A 10,451-nucleotide genomic window follows, 5' to 3' on the forward strand; every position below is an offset into this window, starting at 1 on the left:
CTGGAAGGACCAGGATGGAGGACTTAGGTGCTTAGCTGCCGAGGCCACTGGGAGATACAGCCCCTGCCTGCCACCCCTACCCTCCCAATTTCATGCCTTTCATCTGGGTGAGGTTGTGAGGCAGGTGGCTGGGGGGGATGATGAACCCCATCAGACAGGTGAGGAGGAGGGGCAGGGGGCTTGCCAGGGCCGCTCAGAAGCAGAAGAGTGGAACCCAGGTCTCGGGCGTGATGGATAGAAGCTTCTGAAGAGCCAGCTGCTCAACCCAATACTTAGAGATACTAAAGAAAATAGAACATTCTTTGAAACACCCAACTGAGCTTCCAAGAGAGTAAAGAAATCCCCAGGGACCAAAAACAAACAAAGAGGAAGCCAAAATCAGGGTGACAAGCAGATGCCAATCCTTAGGCTGTCCCGCAGGGTGGGTGGCGCGGGGACAGGGGTGGGGAGGTGTTGGCCTTGGCCGATCTTGGTAACCAAGAAGCTTGGATTTTACATCTATGTAGGGATGGGAGACAAGGCCTTGGGTCCCTTCCAAGAGAGATTTGGAGCTAAGACACCTGAGTAAAGCTGGACCCGTATCCTCAGTGAAAGAGCAAGTGGGGAAAAAACAAAAACGAAAAAACCATCCTTTTGCAAAAAGCAGAAGGAGTTGTCAAAGAAGTTGGCTCATTTTTGGCTCTGTGGGAAAAATAAAAATGAAGTCTCTCTTGAGAAATTATAACTCTAGACCTTCCCTCAGACAAAATTTGAGGTTTGGATTTGCATTGCCCACACAGTCCCAGAACTCCTAAGTCTGGAAATTAATATAAAAAGCAAATGTGGAGTGAGTTACACCCACAGAGCATGTCCCTCTCTGGAGGGACGTTCCCATAGTAAAGGCCACGTGGGATACTCACAGATAAAACCGTTGTTAACATGAGCTCTCAATCCCAAATTACAAAACATACAAAGAAGCAAGCCACAAACAGCAGAAAAACAAACAGCATATATAGAATCCTGCATCTGACGTGTTATTTTCAAACACACGTCAAAGATTTCCAAAAATGATCATGAATATCATGTAGTAGGACATAAAGCAAGTCCCAATAAATTTCAAGAAGTTGGTATCACAGATCACGTAGAAGTTAAAAATCAATAGCAAAATTATAACTAAAAGACAAAACCTCGTGTACTTGGACAGTAACCCAGATCTCTCATTCACCTACATCTTGCTCCTTCCCCAAACGTCTGAAATCTCTTTAGAACAATGAGATTCCAGGATGGATGTAAAGCTGCTAGTAGACGGCAGTCACAGGGGAGGAGCACAGCCAGTGTGAGTTGAAACTGTGTGGGAACAGGTCCCTCCCTGGTCTCCAGACGGGATGTGATCATTAGAGCAAAAGACCAAATTCTTCTCCGTCTTCCAAAAATGAGCTCAGTGTGTGACAAAGACATGAGCCTGCATTTAAATGACAGCCATCAGCCATCAGCCTTTATGAGCCAGAGGGTCTGGGAAACATTTATGCAGAGCCAAGGTGGGCTGATAGAAATGGGACAGAGCAGGTGGCAGGGGTTCTCAGTGCTGTGTCATAATGCCAAGGGCCCCTGCCGACGAGCAACATGCTCTTTTGGGGTGGACTTGGAGGTCCCTAGGGGTTCTCTGTTAAGGCTCCGATACTCCCATCCGCAAGCCAGGAAATAGGACACACTTTGGAAGAGGCACACGTGGACTCTGTCCCCACAGGGACTCATTAGAGTGACTGTCATCTCACTGGCTCCGTAGGCAGCCCTTGCAGGCATTCACAGCTCGGTTTCCAAGCAGTAGCGTCCTGAGGCTTGCTGCCCTCCCCATCCCTGGCCCCCTCCCTGGCTCATCGCCTGCCTGCCTTTCACAACTCAGGCACTGTGAAGAGACCCTTGTCCAGGTTCAGGTGGCCAGGACACTCCCCTCTCAAGGCCTCGGTGTTGCTCAGCATTAAAAGAGGCCAGGACTCCCTGCTTGGCACGGTTACTTGGGAGGACTGAACGTGATGGGTCAGAAAGGGTTTTGTTCAAGTACCACATGGGTAAGAAGGGCCATCTTCCCGATCTATGTACCCAGAGTCAACCACTCCTCTGACTTCCCGTCCTGGAGTTCTAGCCTTCTGCTCACCAATTCTGGATGCCCTCCTCCCGTGTAACAGCTTGACGATGGTAGAAAAATAGTGGACAAGTCTGAGCTCTGCCGGCTGTGTGATCTCAGGCTGGTCAATCACCCTCTCTGGGCCTCTGTAACCTCTTCTGTAAAATGGAGGAGAGGGCTTCCCCTAATTGTCTTTTCCAACTCAGAATGACTCTAAGGATAACTAATGCATACAGAGTGGACTTCGCAAGGACTGACTCATTAAATCCTCACAATCTAGACAGCACAGTACCCACAACATATAGATGAGGGAACTGAACTCAGAAAGGCAAAGTAACTTGCTCAAAAATCCCTACGTGGTAGACGTGGGGTTTGAACCCATGCAGTCATACTTACCTACCATGCCAGCATCCTCCCTGTGTAGCCTAGTAGGTGAGGGCCCAATCACTGCAGCTGAACTGCCTGCCTGAGTGGGACCCTGGGCATGTTGCTCATCTCTTCTGTGCCTCCGTTCCCCCATCTATAAAATGGGGGAGGAGAGTAATAACTCCCTTCCTCGTGGGGTTGCAGGGAACTCTGATGCGGGCTCCACGGGCCAGGCTCTGAGCTGCCCACTGGAGTTTCATTCCGGCCTTAACCCTCCCGTGGTACAGCCAAGGAAACTGGAGAGACAAGTTGGGTCACTTGCTCCAGGCGGTGCTGACTTGTGGAGCTGGGACTGAAATCCAAAAGCGCCGACTTCAGCGTCCGTGCTTTCAACCCCTCTGCAGCATCTCCACGTGATGCCCTCAAACTCCACGCTCAAAACCAAACTCTGGACTGCAAATTGGCACTCCCCACAGCTGCCTGACTCACCACCCTCCCTGACAGGGGCCTGAACCCTGCACCTTGTCTTTGACTCAGCCCTTCCCAGCTAGTCCCCAGCGTGGTGACTCACTGACCCCGGAATGGAAAAGCCACTCCAATCCCTCCCTTCTTCCTCAGCCCTGCTGCCTGCTCCAGTCCAGACCCCAAAGCTAGGGACAATGGATACCAAGTACCCCCCTTCCAAAGGGTAGCCTTGCAGAGGAGCTGGACAAAAATGTTCCTGTCCCCTCAGCCCTCCCAGGCCATGGGGCTAAGAAGCCATGTGGGAGGTGGGGTTGGAGAGGGAACTGTCTTTAGAGACAGTTGGCATCACTCCCCAGCCTCAAGCCAAGTGAGGGCGCCTCAGAGAGCACGGGAGCATGGCATGTTTCCGCTGGGATTTGGGAGGTGAGGCGACTAGGGACAAAGGTGAGAGGCTGGCTTGAGTCCCCTCTTTCCACAAGGCAGGCAGGGACTGAGCTGCTTTGGGGACAGTCCACACTCGCAGCATTTGGGGGCCAGGATGCAAGAATGTTGCCTGGGGTCCCAGGGGGAACCTTGGAGAAGGCGGCTGGTTTGAGGTCATTTTGAATTAGGATCCAGCCCCAAGAGGGTTGGGGTGGGGAGGAATAATAAGGAAGGTGCACGTGATCCTATCAGAAGACTTCATGTTGGGTGGACCCCCAGTGACGGGTGCTGAAGGGGTGTTGTGAGTGCCAGCCAGGGGATGCTTTGCCCAGGTAGGAACTGCAGGTGGGACATCCCTAGTGATGCAGGCTCTTTGAGGAACCCACAAAAATGCCCCTAAGGAGAAAGAGCCAGGCCCCCAGGCACTCACCTAACCCACCTGAGAACGTAGACTTTCCTGAGGACACCTGAACCGGCCAAGCCAGACTTACCTTGTTACCTCTCCCTCCTCCCTGCTTCAAGCTCCAGCCCTGGAGAAACCAGAGGCAACTAGTGGGGGAAAGGGCAAGGGGAGAACAGACCAAACTGGGGTCTTAGAGGAAAAGCCCACAGTGCCTCCTCCTGCTATATAGGTCTTTGAATTTAAGGCAGACTTGAGCTGGGGGAGAGGAGAAGCTTTGACTAGAGATTAGAGCTTTGCTATTAGACCCAACTATTTTAATACCTAAAAAATAAGATAAAGCCCAAAAGTGACTGAACAAGCTCTGAGATATGCCTAGGATCTCATCCAGAGGTAGGGAAGTTTGGGTCAACAGTATAGGTTAACAAGGCAGCCACTGAGAAAGGGTAAAATTCTTTCTGCCTGCTGCCCGCCAAGCACAGCTCATCCTGTGTCTCCCTTCACTGCCTCAGCCTCCTAACAGGCCCTTTTACTTTCTTCTCCTGTTCCAACCGACCCTTGAACCCATCCTAGTCTACCGGGCTGAGGCCTGCCGGAACAGCCTTCCCTGCACTGTGCTTTCGTCCAGAGAGACAGTCTATCCTAGTGGTCATGAGCTTGGGTGTCTCTCTTTGGATCCCAGCTCCTTGACTTGGCAGCTGAGTGACCTGAAACGAGTTGCTTAACCTCTCTGTGCTTCAGCATCAGTATCTGAGGCATGTGGATCGTGAGAGCAGCATGCCTGTTCCACTACGGTTTTGTGAGTCTTTAAATGGTTACATATAAAGCCCTCAGGAACATAGGAAGAAGCATTTCAGTGTCAGTGACCGTCATTATTCTCAAATGCTTCCTTCTTGCTGTGCAATCTTGGGAAAGTCCCTTTCCTTCCCTGCTTCTCAGTTTCTGTATCTGAAAAATGAATTGTGTGTGGGTACAATTTGCTTGTGGCTACAGCTAATGCTGGTGGCAGACAAACTTCAGTGAGGAGAGAGACCCAAGCCTGGACCCACCCCACGGTGGACCGAGAAGAGAGCTGGCAGGCTTGGCAGGCAGGAGTAGGGAGGGGTCCAGCCAGCAGGACTGCCCACTCTACCCTGGTCTCATGCCTTCTGCCTTCTTCTAGCCTCTAGGAGGGTCTCCCCAACCCGCCCCCACCTTCCCCTAGGGGCCACCTTGGGCACCCAGTGCTAGATCAGGAAACAGATGATATTTGAGGAGTAGCTGCCAGGCACCCCTGGTTCCTCACTGGACACACGTGAGCAGCCATCCAGGTGAGGTCCCAGGTACCCACCCCCTTAGGCTCGAGCCCCATCACACACCTCTACCTGAGCCTGCAGTGTCCATCTGCCCCTGATCCTCCTTCATCAGGAAGCCTTTCCTCTTTCGTCATATCTGTAGGCAGCACAGGACTGCCCACACCCATTTTACAGACTAAGAAAGGAAGGTTCCCTAAAACTCAGCTTTCCCGCCTCCAAGTGCAGTGTCTGCAAAATCCTGGGAGTCATCAAAAAACTGCCTTCTCTAGAGGAGCTAGAGTAATGGCCACTGGCCCTGAGGTTCCATCGTGCGTGAAGCAAATACATCCTGAACTCAGGCTGGGTGCCAGTGACCCAGATAGGAAGCAGCCTCGGTCCCAGACCTCAAGAAGTTCTTGAACTTGTGGGGAACGCAAGTTACAGATCAGTGCAACGGAAACTGGCACTGGGACCACTGGCGAGGGCAGGAGGGGTGCTGCAGTGGCTGACGGGTTTAGGCGGGCTCCTGGGGTCAGGGAAACGCCAGGAAAAGGGGGCGGCACTAAGCGGGGGGCAGAAGGAAGCTCCCAGGACGTACTGCTTCCTCACGGGGCAGGGGCTGATTGACTCTTAGAGTGAGAACATGCCACAGGGGGTCTGAAAACTTCTGGGTTCAAATTCCAGGTGTACACCCAGTGACCAGGGGACCTTGGTCAAATTGCTGAACCAACTTTCTTATGTGTGAAATAGGGATGGTTAGAATACGGAGTTCCAGGGTTGCCACAGGTAAGGATCTGGCAGGGTAAAAAGTACGGCGAGGAGGAACTGGGAGCATGTGAGATGCTGGTGAGACAGTGAGAGCCCCGGCCCCAGCCCTTACGGCCTCAGAGAGAGGACGCAGCCTTCTTAGGCAGCCACTCCTCTGGTCCTTCTTGGCTGGGCCTGGACTCAGGCACACACGCTCCAGCCAACTCCCAGGTCCCCCACAGGGAGGACACCCGTTTCCTCCTTGTTTCTCAGCCCCTCCTGAGCTGGGAACAGATGTCCTCGCTTCCTGCCCGAGCCTGAGAGGTGGGTTGGCTCCTTTCGCTGCTTCCAGGGAAGTAAAAACCCTGGATGGAACTCTCTGGGCTTCCCCAGAGAGGAAAGCTCTCTCTCTTCCGAGGCTTCTGCCCCTCCTCTCTGGTTGGGCTCCTAATCCCAGCATCTGCTGCTAAAACACAGACGTTTCTGGGCCCTACCAGAGCCCTGCTTCCCCCCGGAAGGCCCCAGTCTGGGATGTGTTGATGGAACACATATATGAGCCTTAGTCTGGATCATTCCCCAACTCTGCTCGGAAAGGGGGTGGGAGGGGAACGAAGAAAGGGCAGAGCAACTACGGAGGGAGGCACTGTGCGTACCTGGGGAATCAAGGTAAAGAAGTAAAAAAGGAAATGAACATTTACTGAGCACCTACTACAGGCTAGGAATAAATAAGGAAGGGGGTAGCATGTACTGGGCATCTACTGAGTGCCAGGCATACTGAGTGCCCTGGGAATACAAAGCAGCATGGTAAGGGTCCCTGCCCCTGAGTCCCTGGGAGGTTTCATATATGACATCTCACGTGGTCTTCTAATTCTCATTACAATCCTATGAGGTAGGTACCACGGCCCCACTTTTTAGATGAGGAAACTGAGGTGGCTGTAGTCCAGGGACAGCCCATCCCTGGGCGGAGACTGGACCCTTGGGATGGGGATGTCCAGGATGGGCACAGGGAGCTCTCTTTGTCCTCAGCCCCCACCACCCCACCCCCTGGGGAAAGGAAGTTCTTTGGCCCAGGAGCACAGCCCAAGAGGCGTTGTCTTCATTCACTGGGAGTTGGAGTATCCACAAGGGCCAGACCCGGAGACCCAGAGATGAGGATGACAGCTGGTCCCTGCCTTTGAGGAGCTCACACTCCTTCAGGAGACAGGTAAAGGGGGAGATCCTGTAGTAGAGGGAAGCCCGGGGGCTCAGGAAGGCAGGGAGAGAGAGAGTCACGTGGTACCAGCACTGAGGGAGTGCGATCTGGGGATAGTTAGGATGACTAACTGGCCGGATCTGCCCAGGACTGAGAGATTTCCTGGGACACAGGACCTGCAGTGCTGAAGCTGGGTGAGTCGGTCACCCTAAGCCCTGAGATCAAAGTCTGGCTCTGCGTTGTGCCTGTGGCAGAAACTACCTCTAGCACCCAATCCCCCGTTCTTTTAACAATGACTTTATTATGGTCTGAAATTGCCCCCATACGATTCTACTTCCTCCCTCCCCTGCTTGCAGATCTGTTGTGCATGGACTTTACTAGGCTAGGGAAGGAAAGAATATTCTTCCCCCCTTTACTCAGCAGAGCTAATAACAGAAGGCAGGGGGAATTTAGACTCGGTGGTGAAGGAGGGAGACAGTGAATTCCTTTTGGGGTCCCGAGACCAACCGTGATGGGGGCTGTGGTTCATCCTACCACCCCCCACTTCTAAATGTCCCCTAAGGAAGAGAGGCCCAGGGTACCTCAGAGGGGCTGCTCCCTGGTCGTGTGTGGAGAAGCAGATCTTCACGGGGGAAGGGGTGAGCTGTGGCAGCCTTGGAGGGCACCTTCAGGATGCATCACAGCTTTGGTTGGTTGGTTGGTTGGTTAGAGCAGTTTTCGGTTCACAGCATATTGAGCAGAAGGTATAGAGGTTTCCCATACAACCCCTGCCCTTATATATACACAGCCTCCCCCGTTAGCAACATCCTGAACCAAAGTGGTACATTTGTCACAATCAATGAACCTACACTGCCACATCATTAGCACCCCACGTCCATAGTTTACATTAGGGTTCCCTCTTGGTGGTGTACTTTCTAAGGGTTTGGATAAATGGATATTGACATGTAGCCACCATCATGGTAACATGGAGAGTTTCACTGCCCTAAAAGTCCTCTGTGCTCTGCCTGTTCATCCTTCCCTGCCCCATAATCCCTGGCAACCACTGATCTTTTCACCATCTCCTTTGTTTTCCCTTTTCCAGAATGTCCTACCGTTGGAATCATGCAGTATGTAGCCTTTTCAGACTGGCTTCTTTTACTTAGTAATATGCATTTAGGGTACCTCCTTGTTTTTTCATGGCTTCTCCTTGCTGGATAATATTCCATTGTCTGGATATATCACAGGGCCTCCTGGTTGCTTCCAAGTCTTGGCAATTACGAACAAAGCTTCTGTACACAACCACATGCAGGTTTTTGTGTGGACATCACCCCAGCTTTTGAGCTGAAGCCACCCTCTTCCGGGGCAGTGCCCAATTAATGACTGGGCATGAAAAGGGTACTAGGGACTGGGCATTTGTGCCCAGTGCAAAACTTCCCTGATGGGCACTGTTGGCCCTGGAGCACCCAGTTAAGTTGACCAAGGCTTTGTCAGATCTGCATGGAGGTCTGAGGTTCAACCTTCCCAATTCGTCTTTCTCCTCTTTATTTTTCCCAGGTTTTAGCCCCCAGTCAATCACTTGCATGTCTAGTGCCATCTCAGTGTGCTTCCCGAAGGACCCAACTGACAAACTCTTCCTCTGAAATCAATCCACAATCCACCCAATTCTCTCCATCATCATGACCTTGTTCCTCTCATCTGGATGGTTGCATGGTCCCTACTTGGTCTCCATGTTTCCTCTCCTATCCCTTTATGACCCAGCCCCCACACAACTACCATTGACCTTTTACAAACACAAACCATATGGTGTTGTTACTTCCCTGCTTAAAGCCCTCCAGTTGGGCTTCCAATCAAACCCATTCCCTTCCCCTGGCCTGTAAAGGCCCACATGACTTCACCCTGCTTTCCTCTCCAGCTTCCTTTCTCCCTGGGAGTTCACTCTGCTCCAGCTCCATTGGCCTTCTTTCTGTTCCTGGTATATATCAGACTCATTTCTGCCTCAGGACCCTTGCACTAGCTGTTGCCTTTGTCTAGAACACTCAGTCCTTCCCCAAGTTTCTACGTGGCTGGTTTCTCAGGTCATTTGGGTCTCAGCTCAAATGCACGCCTTTTCTGACAACATTATAAGTAATGCCCATCTCCTAACTCCCCACCCCACACACACTTCCTATAACTTTCTATCATGTCACTTTAAAAATTTCCCTATCATTCTCATTACTATTATAAATTAACTTGTTTATTTAATTATTCATTTATTTACCGCTCGCCTCCCCACTATAATATAAAACTTGAGAGCTTCTCGTTTCCAGCTCTCCCCAGTGCCTGGCACTATGCCCAGTCCAAAGTTGGTCTCCAAACATATATTTTGAATGAATGACTCTATTTGTTCATTTAGGGCAGAATTCCCTTTCCCTAAGGATGGAATGAAAGTAAAGAAATAAAAGCCTCAGAGACGTGAGCTTTAGAGGGAAAATGTGAGGACTGTTGCAGTCTTATGGAAGTTCTCCTGAGAATCTTGTTCTGACCACCTCTTGAGGAATTCTGTGTTAGGATCAAGAGGGGTCTCTCCCAGAGCCCCAGAGAGATGGGTTAGCTCCTGTCCTAATCTCCCCCCTCCACCTCCAGCGGAAGCCAGGGTTGCCCGTGGAGGAAACAGTTCTACAAACTTTCACCAAGCAGCTGCCCTGGGTGTGGCCCCATGCTGGATGCTGGGGATAGAGAAGAAGAAGGAGGGAGTGACCTTCCAGGCAGGGGACAGCGTGAACAAAGGCAGAGATAGGAGACATTCTGGTGTTTGGGGGGAATTATGCACAGTTTGGTCCTGCTCCAGCCAGTGAGGGTAGGAGATGAGGCTGGAAGGGTGAGCCATGTCCAGATTACCAACCGTCTCATAAACCAAGAGAAGCTAACATAATAAGGCCCAACGTTTATTAAGGCTTTCCACGTACTCTTATTCCCCCATTTTACAGATTGCAGAAACTGAGGCACAGAGAGGGTGTCAGGAACTATCAAAGACCTGAGACTTTACCCTCTTTGGAAACTAGGTCATGCAACCGGTAACAGCTAGAGGCAGGGTTTGAACTAGGCCTTCTGGCTCCAGAATCCATACCCTTGACCACTAGGTACTACTGCTTCTTAAGGAATTTGGACTTTATTCCACAGAGGGATGGGGATGGGGAGCCACTAATAGGTTTGTAAGCAGGAGCGTGACGTGTTCATATCATAGATTTAAAAAGTCATTCTAGGGACTTCCCTGGTGGTCCAGTGGGTAAGACTCCGTGCTCCCAATGCAGGGGGCCCGGGTTCGATCCCTGGTCGGGGAACTAGATCCTGCATGTATGCCACAACTAAAGATCCTGCATGCTGCAACTAAGACCCAGCGCAGCCAAAAAAAAAAAAAAAAAAATTCAACTCCAGCCTCTGGACCCACTTATCCAACTGCTGTCCATCTCTCATGGAGCAGCTCACGTAAAGGTGGCACCATTTGGTACCCAAGCCACAGAG

The sequence above is a fragment of the Phocoena phocoena genome, chromosome 11 (assembly GCF_963924675.1).
Source record: "Phocoena phocoena chromosome 11, mPhoPho1.1, whole genome shotgun sequence".
NCBI lineage: Eukaryota > Metazoa > Chordata > Mammalia > Artiodactyla > Phocoenidae > Phocoena > Phocoena phocoena.